This window comes from Arachis hypogaea, chromosome 16 (genome assembly GCF_003086295.3).
Source record: "Arachis hypogaea cultivar Tifrunner chromosome 16, arahy.Tifrunner.gnm2.J5K5, whole genome shotgun sequence".
Taxonomy (NCBI): domain Eukaryota; kingdom Viridiplantae; phylum Streptophyta; class Magnoliopsida; order Fabales; family Fabaceae; genus Arachis; species Arachis hypogaea.
Window position 1 is genome coordinate 35,484,741 of NC_092051.1, and position 17,222 is coordinate 35,501,962.

Here is a 17,222-nt window from a genome sequence, read left to right on the forward strand (position 1 = left end):
CAATCCTTGAGAGTCTATCTTCAGATGTTGATGAGTTGGAGTTGGAGTGATGAGAAGGGCCATTTTGGCTTTGGTATGGATGTTGAGGTGTGTTGTTAGGTGGGTGCTGATATGATCTCTGTGTGGAATGTTGGTGAGCTGTATTGTTGTTGGGGTTGTGGCGTCTCTGATCTTGGCCTTGATCTTGTTGATTTCCCCACCCAAAGTTTGTGTGGTTCCTCCAACCAGGATTATAAGTTTTGGAATATCGATCATGGGTCTGCCTAGGTGAGTTTCCAATGTAGTTGGCTTGTTCCTGATCACCCTCTACCTCTGCATTTACTCCTTCTTGAGTTGCTGATGAGGTGGTGATTGCTGCTACTTGGTTCCTCTCTATCTTCTTGGTAAGGTCAGCCAGCTGCTTAGTAATCAGCTTGTTCTGGGCCAGCAGTACATCCACATTATTTAGCTCCACTACTCCTCTAGTGTTGCCTCTTTCAGAAGCATAGAAGTAGTCATTCTCGGCTACAGTCTCAATGACATCTATGGCTTCTTCAATGGTCTTCTTCTTGTTCAGAGATCTCCCAGATGAATGGTCTACTGCCTTCTTTGATTTGTAAGAAAGACCCTCATAGAAGATGTGTAACTGCACCCATTCATTGAACATATCTGGTGGGCACCTTCTTGTCAAGTCCTTAAACCTCTCCCATGCTTCATATAGAGTCTCACCATCTTGTTGCCTGAAGGTCTGTACCTCGGCTCTCAACCTGTTGATCCGTTAAGGAGGATAGAATCTCGCCAAGAATTTGTTCACCACATCTTCCCAGGTTGTTAAACTCTCCCTCGGGAAGGATTCCAGCCATTTGGATGCTTTGTCCTTGAGTGAGAAGGGAAACAAAAGCAGTCTATAGGTGTCGGGATGAACACCATTAGACTTCACAGTATCACATATCCTCAGGAATGTGGTTAGATGTTGATTGGGGTCTTCTTGGACACTTCCTCCGAATGAACAGTTGTTCTGAACAAGGGTGATGAGCTGTGGCTTTAGTTCGAAGTTATTGGCATGTATGGTTGGCTTTTGAATGCTACTTCCACAGTTTCCTGGGTTTGGATTGATGTAAGAGCCCAGAACTCTTCTCTCTTGCCCAGCATGATTTGCTGGACCTTCTCTGCCATGGTTGTGAGCCTCTTCTTCATGATGGTTCTCCATATCCTCATCCATGTCTGGTTCAAAGTACTCTTCCTCTTCCTCAGCACCAACAATTCTCTTTCCTCTTGCTCCCCTCCTTAGTCTAAGGAAGGTCCTCTTAGGTTCGAAATCGAAGGAAGTTGAAGCCCCGCTTCTTCTACCTGTCATACAACCAACAAGGCCAAAGCAAAAAGAAGATAGAGAGTATTCTTTGTTAAAAAAAATGCTGTTAGTGTGAGTGATGCAATATATCAAACAGTTAGTGGGTTAGTGAACTAAATTGTAACAACTACGATAACACCACTAACGGGTAGGGGTAAAGGGAAGGAAATAACTAAAACTGAAAGTAAATTACTCAAACAGAATTTAAATCAAACAAAAGAAAAATGCTCAATCTAGTTATCCACCAATTTAATCATTGTTGATACAAAATCAATCCCCGGCAACGGTGCCATAAACTTGATGCACGGAAACTTGTCTCTCAACAATTTTCCCTCGGCAAGTATACCGAATTGTCGTCAAGTAAAAACTCACAATAGAGTGAGGTCGAATCGCACAGGGATTGATTGGTCAAGCAACTTTAATTGGAGGAATGTTCTAGTTGAACTAAGCAGAATTTGATTTGAGAATTGCAGGAAATTAAATGGCGGAAAAGTAAATAACAAAAAGTGTAAATGCTGGAATTAAAGAGCAAAATGTAAATGGCGGAAAGTAAATTGCAGAATCTTAAATGGAGATTTGGGGAAATGAACATAAAAGTAAATGGCAGAAAGTAAAGAGAATGGGTAAGATTAGAAATGGGAGATTCATTGGGCTCAGGAGATGTTGTATTCTCCGGATCAAGTTCATCTTCATCTCTTCCTCAATCAATGCATTCATTGATCTCCTTGGCAATCTTAAGTGATTGAATTCCAATTTCTTGGTAATTCAATCTCTCAAATCTTGATCAATAGCCAATTCCTTGGTCTAATTGCTCATGAGAAGAGATGAAGAGTGGTCACTAATTATACCACATGTATTCCCAAATCAAAGTGTTGGTAGGATTATATGTCACTATATCCATCCAAACCCCAATTTGGTCCAACATGAGAAAGCATTTCTAGCATGATCTCTTCATTCCTCTTCCAAGGTTCCGAAGAGATCCAAGTATGAATAGCTTCTTTTCCAAGACAACTACCCAATTGGATGAAGATTGAAAGCTTTCTAGTAAAATCAAGAGAAAAGAACGAAGAAGAATAATGAAAACTATTATTGATCCATCAAATTACAATAGAGCTCCCTAACCCAATGAAAGGGGTTTAGTTGTTCATAGCTCTGGAAATGGAAAGCAAAGATGGAGAATACATTCTGAAAGTAAAACTAGAAGTTGCAAAGAAAGTAAAATTATACAGAGAGTAGTTCTCCCAATACCAAAAGCTCCCTCTCTAGTTCAAAACTACTCCTATATATACTACTCTTCTGATCTTCTAGTTGGCTCTTCAAGTCTTTGGATATAGGCCTTTGGATCTTAAGTTTGAAGCAGTTTGGAATCTTAAGTGGGCTCAACTTTACTTGCAGAGAAAGTGTGAAGTAGGCATGGACTTTAGCTAGGACGTTAGTGGCGTTAACGTTAAGTGAAAATGTGGGTTTGAGAACGTTAGTGACGACCACCTTTTTCACTAACGTTCCTAGCCCAAGATGGTTCACGTTAACTTCAACGTTAGTGGCACTAACGTGATCACTAACGTTGCCTCTTAGTCCATCGCAAGCGTTATTGGCGTTTACCTTTGCCAATAACGTTGTTCTTAGCTCCCCTTTTCTCACGTTAGAGTCCACGTTAGTATAACTAACGTGGCTCTTAACGTGGGCATGCCTTAGCCTCGAGAGCGTTAGTGACACTTACCTTTGTCACTAACGCTCCAAATGCCCCTTCTCACATTAGTGCGTCACGTTAATTGTCTTAACGTGGCCACTAACGTTGTGGTGATAGCCATCTCCAACGTTAGTGACAAAGGTGAGTGTCACTAACGTTGGCTCATCATTCCTTCCTCCATGTTAGCTTCCACGTTAATGCAATTAACATGGCAGCCAACGTGGCTCATAGTGGCTTGGTCCAACGTTAGTGACAAAGGTGAGTGTCACTAACGTTGGCGATTCCTTGCTCCTCCCACGTTAGAGTTCACGTTAATGTAGTTAACGTGACTCTTAACGTGGCCAATTGGGCTTAGTCCAACGTTAGTGACAAAGGTGAGTGTCACTAACGTTGGCATGGTCTTCCTTTCCATATTAGAGTTCACGTTAACTAAGTTAAGGTGACTCTTAACGTGGCTAATTGCCAATTTGGAGCGTTAGTGGTGTTCACTTTTACCACTAACGCTGGAGCTCCCTTTTTCTCCATGTTAACTACCACGTTAACTAACGTTAATGTAGTTAACGTGACAATTAACGTGGGCCATGATAGTCTCGAACGCGTTATTGGCAATCACTTTTCTCATTAACGTTGCAAGTTTATTCCCATTCCACGTTAGAAGTCACGTTAATTAGATTAATGTGGCTGCTAACGTGGCTCTTCCTTACTTCCTTTGTCCTGAAATCAAGCAAATAAAGTGCATCAAAGCTCTAATCCAAGTTATGAGACATGCATTATCCAATTTGTCATTCAATTCATGCATAATTCTCATAAAATCACATGAAATTCATAATGTTTGCTTGAATCAAGATGTAAGTGATTATCCACCCAAGACTTGCTTATTAACTAAGAAAATGCATGAAACTACCCTAAAACAGTAAAGAAAAGGTCAGTGAAACTGGCCAAAATGCCCTGGCATCACAACACCAAACTTAAAGCTTGCTTGTCCCTAAGCAAGTACTGAAACATAAGAATGATGAATGAAATGACAAGAGAAATGAATCATTATTGTGGAAGTCATGTCCTTGGTTTTATAGGGTTTCATGCATAGCAACTTAGGTTCATTCCTTTATTGGCTTTCAGACCTTTACCATGCCCTGGAATACTCACTTGATTGTACCCTATGAGACTTTTATTTATTGATCCCTTTTTCTTTTCAGGGTTTGATTGTGTTCTTTAGACTAGGTACTTTGTAAGGGGGCGACTCTTTAGGATAAGCTTTTAGCCAGCACTCCCGAACCAGTTGGTCCAAGATGTTGGGTGTTAAGATACCCCTAAATACTTACTCCCTCAAGTCTCTTTCCCCCATACATACACACCACAGGCACATGGTTTGTTATTTTCTTACTTGAGGCCTTGGTGTCCAATACCTCTTTGGGTTACTAAGTGTTTTGTAGCAAAGGTTACTCTTCATAGTGGACTTTCAGCTGATAATCCCGGGTTAGTTAACCCAAGTTACCAAGTGATAAGGCACCCCTGAGAGCTTATTCATCCAAGTATATCCTTTGCACAGGAGCACCACAAACACATGCCTTAAGATTCAACCCTTGGTGCCTAGCCTTATTTCTTATTCTTTTTCTTTATTTCTCAACTTTCATTTTTCTTTCTCTTTTTCTAATTAGGATCTTGTTATGTAGCTAGTCTCATAGGGTGTGTTTCAAGCATATGATTCAGGACAGATAGTTGCCTTCCTACCTTGTTGGTGAACCAACTCAGCTAAGTAATTACTACACCACAAGCTTAAGAACTTTAATCCACAAATTGAACATCACTCTGGTCTTTTATAACATCTCTTTTTATTTGACTTCAAAGGACAAGCATACAAGTAAGCAAGGTGAAAATGCATCAGATCATTTGGCACAGCTAGCATAGACCTAAGCAGGGGAAAACAAAAATTAAATTCTACTGATTTAAACTAAAGAGTAACTAATAATTCAGGGACACATTCAGATTTCCCATCTTTTTTAGATTTCCAAGCATATAGAATGAAGTAACAATACAACCTTTTGGTGGTGCCTTCTAGCTATCTCTTTGTTGTCATCATCCTCCCTGGATGACGGTGTACTATTTTTCCAGAAGGTTACTTGAATCCCTGCAGAGTTATGGAAAGTTGCTTGTTCCCCAAGCACTTGAGAAATAGTCAGCATGCATGTATACTCATGAATTTCTGAACTTCATTTGGTGTGTGAACACCAAACTTAGTTCCTTACCTAATTGTTCCGAGGGTTACCTGAAACTGGAGGTCGATCTCGCATGAGATCTTCTGTACTGGTCGGAGATGACGTGTCCAGCTGGCTGATGACGGCCGGAGCTGTTGGGTTCGACTCGTTGGACTTGCTGCACTGCTGATCCTTGGCCACCGGAGGATGGGGGGTACCTGCAAGAGACTCCGATGCTTAAGTTAGCACGGGTATTGAGCAGGTTTTTATGTAGAATTAGAGTATAAGTTATACCTGGGTGCTCCAGTGTATTTATAGTAGCGTGGGCTGACCTTTCTGATAAGATAAGTTAGTTATCTTATCTTATCTTATCTTATCTTGAGTGAAGTCAGCTTATCTTTCAAGGAAACCGCCTTTATCTCTATAGGCTGGGATTGCCTTTGGATTCTGGGTCGTGTTCCCCTATTTGGGCCCTTTTATTGGGCTCTGCTGTCGGTATAACCGAACTCTTTATAACGAAGTCGGTCCTCTTTGACCTTAACAGGTCGGTCGCTTCATCGTTGATCATCCCAGGTCGGATAGCTCGACCCAGGGTATGAACAGTTCCCCTGCTTGAGCTCGGTTTTCTTTGTCGAGGCCGAGTTCCCTGACTTCGGTCTTTCTTGTAACGAAGCCGGACTCAAGCATTTTGTCGACTTCTTTTCTCAATACCTTTTGAATGTAGAACGTTTTCCTCTACAAGCGCGCGCTTTTATATCGGTGCTTTGGGAACGTGCGAGGGTTTAATGCCTTTTAATTTTAGCATTAATTGCCCCGTTTCCTTTTTTGGCTCTTTGTTTTAATTTTGAAAACCCAGAAACGGTTTCTCTTCTTTCGCCTTTTCCGTAACTCCTTCGTATTTCTCTCTTCATTCTCTCGCTTTCAACTTTCTTTGTGTTTCGGCCTTTATTTGATTTTTCTGAAGCCTCTGCCTGGAATTCGTGGTTTCGCATTTCTCTTCACCTTTCCTGAAGTCTTGCTGCCTTTTCAGGTTGGTACTAATTTTCTTGCTTTTTTCTCAGTTTCATCTTCAGTCCTTTGGGTGAAGCTTTTGCCTTTGCATGTTTTGAAAGTTTGAACCTTTTCGTGACTCCGCATCTGTTCATCGCTGTAAATGTGTTTTTCTTGGCTTTCTTTTGTGCGTTCCTCTGGCGTTTCCGTCGAGGCTTTATATGGTTTTTGTTTGTTGCTTCTGATTTTTTACTATTCAATAGGCACTTCTTCATCCGTTCCTTGCTTTGCTTGATTGCTTTTTGTCTGATTTCTCAAAAGTTCGTACCTTTGATGATTTTCATTTGTCGTGTTTTGGTTTTGTATTTTTTGGGAATGCTTTTGCTTGGTTGACTGTGATGACTTATGCTTCTGGAAAATCTTGCTTTGTTTGAAGTCTTTTGTTTGTAAGGTGTTGGGGTGAGAGCTGTAGATTTTCCTGGAAACCTTGTTTTGTTACTGCCTCCAAAGGATTGCCCCAAGATTTTGGTTTGAGTCTTGGGGTTTTTCTTTTCTGTGTGATCTCCTGCATCGTATTGAGTAGTTTTCTCCCTTGTCCAAGATGTTTTTAGTAATCCCCTCTTCTTTTTCCTGCTTGTAGGATTTAGTTGGCCTCATGTCTTCTCGCAATAACATTGTAGAGATGTCTTCCAGAGTTCCCGAGGGGATGTCCGATTGGCTGGACTCCCTTGTTTTGTTGTGTGTTTCTATTGTGGATGCTGAATTTTGCACAGAGCTGAGGAAGCGCCATAGAATTTGTGCTAACAGTTCCTGCGAGGGTGATTATGAGCTTGTTGCTCCTGATTCTGATGAGAGAGTTTGTTTTCCGACACTTACCTTTGTCACTAACGCTCCAAACGCCCCTTCTCACATTAGTGCGTCACGTTAATTGTCTTAACGTGGCCACTAACGTTGTGGTGATAGCCATCTCCAACGTTAGTGACAAAGGTGAGTGTCACTAACGTTGGCTCATCATTCCTTCCTCCATGTTAGCTTCCATGTTAATGCAATTAACATGGCAGCCAACGTGGCTCATAGTGGCTTGGTCCAACGTTAGTGACAAAGGTGAGTGTCACTAACGTTGGCGATTCCTTGCTCCTCCCACATTAGAGTTCACGTTAATGTAGTTAACGTGACTCTTAACGTGGCCAATTGGGCTTAGTCCAACGTTAGTGACAAAGGTGAGTGTCACTAACGTTGGCATGGTCTTCCTTTCCACGTTAGAGTTCACGTTAACTAAGTTAACGTGACTCTTAACGTGGCTAATTGCCAATTTGGAGCGTTAGTGGTGTTCACTTTTACCACTAACGCTGGAGCTCCCTTTTTCTCCACGTTAACTACCACGTTAATGTAGTTAACGTGACAATTAACGTGGGCCATGATGGTCTCGAAGGCGTTATTGGCAATCACTTTTCTCATTAACGTTGCAAGTTTATTCCCATTCCACGTTAGAGGTCGCGTTAATAGATTAACGTGGCTGCTAACGTGGCTGCTAACGTGGCTCTTTCTTACTTCCTTTGTCCTGAAATCAAGCAAATAAAGTGCATCAAAGCTCTAATCCAAGTTATGAGACATGCATTATCCAATTTGTCATTCAATTCATGCATAATTCTCATAAAATCACATGAAATTCATAATATTTGCTTGAATCAAGATGTAAGTGATTATCCACCCAAGGCTTGCTTATTAACTAAGAAAATGCATGAAACTACCCTAAAATAGTAAAGAAAAGGTCAGTGAAACTGGCCAAAATGCCCTGGCATCAGCAACTAAAAACAAAATAGGATAAAAAGAAGAGAATATACAATAAATTTCAAAATATCAATGAATCTTAGTTCCAATTAGATGAGCGGGACTAGTAGCCTTTTTGCTTCTGAACAGTTTTGGCATCTCACTTTATCCTTTAATGTTCAGAATGATTGGCATCCATAGGAACTCAGAATTCAGATAGTGTTATTGATTCTCCTAGTTCAGTATGTTGATTCTTGAACACAGCTACTTTATAAGTCTTGGCCGTGACCCTAAGCACTTTGTTTTCCAGTATTACCACCAGATACATAAATACTACAAACACATGACTGGGTGAACCTTTTCAGATTGTAACTCAGCTTTGCTAGAGTCCCCAATTAGAGGTGCCCAGAGCTCTTAAGCACACTCTTTTTGCTTTGGACCACGACTTTAACCACTCAGTCTCAAGCTTTTCACTTGGACCTTCATGACACAAGCACATGGTTTGGGACAGCTTGATTTAGCTGCTTAGGCCAGGATTTTATTCCTTTGGGCCCTCCTATCCATTAATGCTCAAAGCCTTGGATCTTTTTTACCCTTGCCTTTTAGTTTAAAGGGTTAATGGCTTTTTTTGCTTGCTTTTTCTTTTTCTTTCTCTTTTTTTCTTTATTTTTCGCTTTTTTTTCACAAGCTTTGTGTTTTTCACTGCTTTTTCTTGCTTCAAGAATCAATTTTATGATTTTTCATATTATCAATAACATTTCTCTTTTTTCATTATTCTTTCAAGAGCCAACAATTTTAACATTCACAAACTTCACTATAAAAAATATGCACTGTTCAGGCATTCATTTAGAAAACAAAAAGTATTGTCACCACATCAACATAATTAAACTAATTTCACGATAAATTTCGAAATTATGCACTTCTTGTTCTTTTGAAAATAAAAACATTTTTCTTTTAAGAAATGTGAGGGATTCATGGAATCATTCATAGCTTTAATACATAGACACTAAACATTAATAATCATGTAATAAAAATAAGGACAAGGCAGAAACTAAACATAAAAGCAGACAAATAACAATAAAAGAAAGGAAATTCAAGACATAAAAATAAATGACTCTAATACTAATGCTCATGTAGCTCTCAAAATAGGTCTCTAATAACAAAAGTTATCACAGAGTTAGGACTCAACAACCTTTATTTTGAGAGATACTTTCTCCTTCAATCTGTGGGACGTCTAGCTTTTCAAGGGGCAGCTTCTGGCGCTTTAGTTCCTGTATCTCACGCCCTTGTTTCTTTTGTTCTTTGAGCAGTTTGCAGAGCATGCTGTTTTGATTCTGCTGCTCTTCTTTGAGTTGATCCATAGCTTCTTGCAGCTTGGTGACAGATGCTTCTAAGCGGGTCCAATATTCAAATTGAGGAATTTCGAGGAGGAGCTCATGCGCCCTCCTTTTCATGGGGTTGTCTTGAACTTGAGGTCCATCCATCACCTTTTTGGTGATTGGGCATTCAACTAGGATATATTCATCCACGGCTATCTGTACCCCCCGCATCTTTACATAATAGACTGATCAAGCTTGGGTAAGCAAATTTAGCATTAGTGGATTCCTTGTTTGCAAATATATAAAAAATTTCACCAGGAATCAACTGATGAATCTCTACTTCTTTCCCCAGCATAATACAGTGAATCATTACTGTTCTCTTGATAGTGACTTTAGAATGGTTGCTGGTTGGGAGTATAGAACGCCCAATGAAATCCAGCCAACCTCTAGCAACTGGTTTGAGATATCCTCTCTTTAGCTGGTTTGGGACACCTTTTGTATTGGTAATCCACTCGGTTCCAGGGAGGCATATATCCTTTAGAACTTGATCAAGCCTTTTATCTTTGGCCATTCTCCTATTAAAGGATTCTGGATCATCTTGTAGTTGAGGAAGCTTGAGAAATTCTCTCATCTTGTCAAAGTGGAAGTAAATAATCTTCCCTTTGACCATGGTCCGAAAGGAGTGGAAAGCAGTTCCCTCTAATCTTTGCTTATCCGTCATCCACAGATTTGCATAAAATTCCTGGATCATGTTTCTTCCAACATGTATCTCAGGATTAGCCAGGACTTCCCAGCCCCTGTTTCGAATCTGTTCTTGGATCTCCGGGTATTCATCTTCTTTCATATTGAGCCTAACTTCCGGGATCACTGATCTTCTGCACACAATTTTAAAGTAATGGTCTGCATATTCTTTGGTGCAGAAATTCTCATGCATCCAAAGTGGCTTTGGATTGCTTTCTTTCTTGCCTCTTGAAGTGGTTTGTCTTCCTTTGGGGGCCATGAGAATCATTTGTTTTAGCTCAGGGATCACGGAAAACACACCAAACTTAGAGTTTTGCTTGTCCTCAAGCAAAAATAAAAAGAAAGAAGATGAATAGATGAAGAGAAGGATTCGAATTATGGGTGAAGAAGGGTGGCCGAATGTGCATTTAAAAGGGAGGGAGGCAATGGGTTTCGAATTATTTTTGAAAAAGATAAAATAGGAAGATATGATTGATAAAGGATATCATTTGTAAAATATGAAAGATTTGAAAAAGATACGAGGAAGTTAAATCTGAATTTTTGTTTATGCATCTAAGAAATAAAAGAAAATATAAATGAATTAAAAAGATTTGAAAAGAAATTGGAAAGATAAATGAGTTTTCAAAAACGTTTTGATAAAGAATTGAAAAGAATTGAAAAAGAATTAAAAATAGTTTATAAGATTATTAATTTTTGGGAATGGAAATAAAAAAAATGAATGTTTGTATTATTTTGATACAGAAAATTATGAATTAAAACATGAAAATTCGAAAAAAATTTGAATTAGAAACGAAATTACCTCCCCCTTGCTGTTCTGGCGTTAAACGCCCAGAATGATAGCCATTCTGGCGTTTAACGCCCATCTGGTGACCATTTTAGGCATTTAACGCCCAACCAGGTACCCTGGCTGGCGTTAAATGCCAGAAATCCTTCTTTACTAGGCGTTTTTCTGAACACTCAGAATGCTGCCTATTCTGGCATTTAACACCCAGAATGATACCTTTACTGGCATTAAACGCCCAGAATGGTAGCCATTCTGGCGTTTAACACCCAAATTGCCTCTTTACTGGCATTTTAACACCAGTGAGCTCTTTTTCTCTGTGATTCCTCTATTTTATGTTCTGAACCTTTATTTCCTTGACTTATTCACTGAAAAAGCATTAACAAACATGAATAATTAAATGGACTTATATAACTGTTATAAACATCTAATTTTTTATAATGGCTGGGTTGCCTCCCAGCAAGTGCTTCTTTACTGTCTTTAGCTGAGCTTTTAATTTAGTCTCAGTTTTGAGCACTCTTGCTCAACATTGCCTTCAAGATAATGTTTGACTCTCTGTCCATTAATAATGAACTTTTTGTCAGAGTCAATATCCTGAAGCTCCACATATCCATATGGTGACACATTTGTAATCACGTATGGTCCTTTCCACCGGGATTTTAATTTCCCAGGGAACAATCTGAGTCTAGAGTTAAACAGCAGAACCTTCTGCCCTGGCTCAAAGACTCTAGATGACAACTTTTTTTCATGCCATCTTTTTGCATTCTCTTTGTAAATTTTTGCATTTTTGAAAGCATTGAGTCTGAACTCCTCTAGCTCATTCAACTGGAGTAATCTTTTCTCTCCAGCTACCATAGCATCAAGGTTGAGGAATCTGGTTGCCCAGTAGGCTTTGTGTTCCAGTTCCACTAGCAGATGGCAGGCTTTTCCATACACAAGCTGGTATGGAGAGGTCCCTATAGGGGTCTTGAATGCTGTTCTGTATGCCCACAGAGTATCATCCAGACTTCTTGCCCAATCTCTTCTACGGGTACTTACAGTCCATTCCAGGATTCATTTTAGTTCTCTATTTGAGACTTCAGCCTGCCCATTTGTCTGTGGATGATATGGAGTCGCCACTTTGTGGTTAATTCCATATCGGACCAGAGCAGAGTCAAGCTGTTTATTGCAAAAATGAGTGCCTCCATCACTGATCAGTATCCTAGGGACACCGAACCTACTGAAGATATGCTTCTGGAGGAACTTCATCACTGTCTGAGTATTATTAGTGGGTGTTGCAATTGCCTCTACCCATTTAGATACATAGTCTACTGCCACCAGAATATAAGTGTTTGAATATGATGGTGGGAAAAGCCCCATGAAGTCAATACCCCATACATCAAACAACTCAATCTCTAAGATCTCTTGCTGAGGCATGGCATAATCGTGAGGCAGATTACCAGCTCTCTGCCAACTGTCAGAGTTACGTACAAACTCTCGGGAGTCTCTATAGAGAGTAGGCCAGTAGAAGCCACATTGGAGGACCTTTGTGGTTGTTTGCTCACCTCCAAAATGTCCTCCATATTGTGATCCATGGCAATGCCATAGGATCTTCTGTGCCTCTTCTCTAGACACACACCTACGGATCATTTCATTTGCACATCTCTTAAAGAGATATGGTTCATCCCACAGGTAGTACTTTGCATCAGAAACTAATTTTTTCGTTTGATGCTTACTGTACTCCTTGGGTATGAATCTCACAGCTTTATAGTTTGTAATATCTGCAAACCATGGTACTTCCTGAATGGCAAAGAGTTGCTCATCCAGAAAGGTTTCAGAGATCTCAGTAGGAGGGAGGGACGCTCCTGCTACTGGTTCTATCCGGGACAAGTGATCAGCTACTTGGTTCTCAGTCCCTTTTCTGTCTCTTATTTCTATATCAAACTCTTGTAGAAGCAACACCCATCTTATGAATCTGGGCTTTGAATCCTGCTTTGTGAGGAGATATTTTAGAGTAGCATGGTCAGTGTACACAATCACTTTTGATCCTACTAAATAGGATCTGAACTTGTCAATGGCATAAACCACTGCAAGCAACTCCTTTTCTGTGGTTGTGTAATTCTTCTGCGCGTCATTTAAAACACGACTAGCATACTAAATGACATGCAGAAGCTTGTTATGCCTCTGTCCTAATACTGCACCTATGGCATGCTCACTAGCATCACACATTAGTTCGAATGGTAATGTCCAGTCTGGTGCAAAAATGACTGATGCTGTGACCAGCTTAGCTTTCAGAGTCTCAAACGCCTGCAGACACTCTGTGTCAAAGACAAATGGCGTGTCAGCAGCCAGCAGATTGCTCAGAAGTTTTGCAATTTTTGAAAAATTCTTTATAAACCTCCTATAGAATCCTGCATGCCCCAGAAAGCTTCTGATTGCCTTAACATTGGCAGGTGGTGGTAATTTTTCAATTACCTCTACCTTAGCTTGATCCACCTCTATTTCCTTGTTCAAAATTTTGTGCCCAAGGACAATTCCTTCAGTCACCATAAAGTGACATTTCTCCCAGTTTAAAACCAGGTTAGTCTCTTGGCATCTTTTCAGAACAAGTGCTAGATGGTTAAGACAGGAGCTGAATGAGTCTCCAAATACTGAGAAGTCATCCATGAAGACTTCCAGAAATTTTTCTACCATATCAGAGAAGATAGAGAGCATGCACCTCTGAAAGGTTGCAGGTGCATTGCACAGACCAAATGGCATCCTTCTGCAGGCAAACACTCCAGATGGACATGTGAATGCTGTTTTCTCTTGGTCCTGAGGATCTACTGCAATTTGGTTATAACCTGAATAGCCATCCAAAAAGCAGTAGTATTTATGGCGTGCTAGTCTCTCTAGCATCTAGTCTATGAATGGTAAAGGAAAATGATCCTTTCTGGTGGCTGTATTGAGCCTTCTGTAGTCAATACACATACGCTACCCTGTAACTGTTCTTGTAGAAACCAGTTCATTCTTTTCATTATGAACCACAGTCATGCCTCCCTTCTTGGGGACAACTTGGACAGGGCTCACCCAGTGGCTATCAGAAATGGGATAAATAATCCCAGCCTCTAGTAACTTAGTGACCTCTTTCTGCACCACCTCCTTCATGGCTAGATTCAGCCGCCTCTGTGGTTGAACCACTGGCTTAGCATCATCCTCCAATAGGATCTTGTGCATGCATCTGGCTGGGCTAATGCCCTTAAGATCACTTATGGACCACCCAAGAGCTGTCTTGTGTGTCCTTAGCACCTGAATTAGTGTTTTCTCTTCCTGTGGTTCTAAAGTAGAGCTTATGATCACATGAAAAGTGTCATCTTCTCCCAGAAATTCATATTTAGGGATGGTGGTAGTGGTTTGAGCTCGGGTTTAGGAGGCTTTTCCTCTTCCTGAGGAGTTTTCAGAGGTTCTTCTATTTTCTCTAGTTCCTCCAGATCAGGCTAAACATCTTTAAAAATGTCCTCTAGCTCTTATTCGAGACTCTCAGTCATATTGACCTCTTCCACCAGGGAGTCAATGATATCAGCGCTCATGCAGTCTTTTGATGTGTCTGGATGCTGCATAGCTTTGACAGCATTCAACTTAAACTCATTCTCATTGACTCTCAGGGTTATCTCCCCCTTTTTGGACATCAATGAGGGTTCGTCCAGTTGCTAGGAAAGGTCTTCCTAGAATGAGAGTTGCACTCTTGTGCTCCTCTATTTCCAGCACTACAAAGTCAGTGGGAAATGCAAATGGCCCAACCTTGACAATCATGTCTTCAATTATGCCTGATGAAATTTTAATGGAGCCATCAGCAAGTTGGAGGCATATCCGGGTTGGTTTAACTTCATCAGTCAAACCAAGTTTTTTGATAGTGGATGTAGGTATTAGGTTGATACTTGTCCCAAGATCACATAGAACTGTCTTGGTACAAGCATCCTCTAATGTGCAAGGTATCATGAAGCTTCCATGATCTTTAACCTTCTCTGGTAAGCTTTTCAGAATGACTGCAGTGCATTCTTCAGTGAGGAAGACTTTTTCAGTTTCTCTCCAATCCTTCTTATGACTCAAGATCTCTTTCATGTACTTAGCATAAGAGGGTATTTGCTCAAGTGCTTCTGTAAATGGAATCTTTATTTCAAGAGTCCTGAGATAGTCTGTAAAGTGGGCAAATTGTTTATCCTGTTTCGCTTAGCAGAGTTTCTGAGGATAAGGCATCTTGGCTTTATATTCTTCAACCTTAGTTGCTGCAGGTTTATTTCCTACAGAAGTGGTTGGAGAAGCCTGCTTAAGGGGGTTGTTATCAGCACTTGCAGGTGTCTGATCCCCTATTAGCGTTTGAACGCCAGAATTGGGTGCAGTATGGGCGTTTAACGCCAGGTTGCCACCCTTTTTCTGGTGTTTGGACGCCAGAATTGGTCATCCTTTGGGCGTTTAATGCCAATTTTTCACCCTTTTCTGGCGTTTGAACGCCAGAATCATTCCTCTTTGGGCTCTTGCCGTCCTCAGAGGGATTTTGGGCAGTGGCTTTGTCATCCTCTGTCAGTTGTTCCTTTCTTGGCTTTCTGCTACCTTGAGTTGAGACATTCAATGTCTTCCCACTCCTTAACTGAACAGCTTGGCACTCTTCTGTTATCTGTTTAGATAACTGCTGTCTTGTCTGGTTCAATTGTGCCTCCATATTCTTGTTGGCATTTTTAGTGTCTTGTAACATCTCTTTAAATTCTACTAACTATTTTTTTATAAGAAGCAATTGCTGATTGAATTCAACAACTTGTTCTGGAGGACTAAGTTCAGTAGATAGTGCTTTAGCCTCTTCTTTCATGGAGGACTCACTACTTAAGTACAGATGCTGATTTCTAGCAACTGTGTCAATGAGCTCTTGAGCCTCTTCAATTATCTTTCTCATGTGTATAGATCCACCAGCTGAGTGGTCTAGAGACATCTGGACTTTTTCTGTAAGCCCGTAGTAGAAGATGTCTAACTGCACCCATTCTGAAAATATTTCAGAGGGGCATTTCCTTAGCATCTCTCTGTACCTCTCCCAGGCATTATAAATAGATTCATTATCCTCTTGTTTAAAGCCTTGGATGTCTAGCCTTAGTTGTGTCATCCTTTTTTGAGGGAAATATTGATTTAGGAATTTGTCTGATAACTGTTTCCATGTTCTTATGCTTGCTGTGGGTTGGTTATTTAACCACCTCTTAGCTAGATCTTTTACAGCAAATGGAAACAAAAATAATCTGTAGACATCCTGATCTACTTCCTTATCATGTAATGTGTCAGTAATTTGTAAGAATTGTGCCAGAAACTCAGTAGGTTCTTCTTGTGGAAGACCGGAATACTGGCAGTTTTGCTGCACCATCATAATGAGCTGAGGGTTTAGCTCAAAATTGCTGGCTCTAATGGGGGGTATGCAGATGCTACTTCCATATGAAGCAGTAGTGGGGTTAGCATACGACCCCAGAGTCCTTTTGGACTGTTCATTTCCACTTAGGTCCATGATGAAGAAAGGGAGATAATGTGGATTGTAAAAAAAAAATATTTTTGTTTTTATTTTATTTAATTAATGATAAACCGAATTCAAAGGAAAATAAAATAAAATAATTGGAAAATAGAATATATGTTTCAAAAACTAAAAGAAAAAGAAATAAAAGAAATTCGAATACTAAAATAATTAATTAATTAATTAAAAAGATTTGAAGTATTATGGGTGAGGATTTTCGACAAATGAAGAAAGAGAAAATGGTTAGCAAGTTTTGAAAAATATATGTCTTAAAATTAAAGATACTTGTAAGAAAATAAATAAATAAATAAATAAATAAATTTGAAAAAGATATGATTTTAAAATTTTAAAGGTTGAAACTTTCTTCACAAGAAAACACCAAATTTAAAATTTTTCAATCAAACTAATAAAATAGGACAAGTAATTCGAAAATTATATAAAAAAAAAAGAAAAAGATTTTGAAAAATTTTATAAAAGATTTTCAAAAAATATAGAAAGAAATTTGAAAAAGAATTTCTTTTGAAAAAGAATTAAAAAGGTAATTTTTTAAATTGAAATTTTAACTTGACTAACAAGAAACTACCAAATTTTAAAAATTTTGACTAAGTCAACCTAAGGAATTCGAAATTTAATGAGCAATTAAAGGAAAAGATATTTTTTTTTTTTTAATTTAATGAGGAAAGAGAAAAACAATAAAATGACACCAAACTTAGAATTTTTAGATCAAAACAAAGAAAACAAACAAGAAAACTTTGAATGTCAAGATGAACACCAAGAACACTTTGAAGATCAAGATGAACACCAAGAACAAATTTAAAAAACTTTTAAGAAAATAAAAACTCAAAGGACACAAAACTTAAAAATTCTTATACTCTAGCACTAATAATTCGAAAATGTATAAGA

General features: G+C 39.4%; 1 non-coding gene across 1 annotated transcript; it reads left to right on the forward strand.

Annotated features, from left to right (window-relative positions):
- The first annotated feature begins 641 nt into the window (after window positions 1-641).
- LOC112761448 (small nucleolar RNA R71) lies at window positions 642-748 on the forward strand. Its single transcript, XR_003181842.1, has one exon. It is a non-coding gene; the product is annotated as a small nucleolar RNA R71 (small nucleolar RNA).
- Window positions 749-17,222: the final 16,474 nt, after the last annotated feature.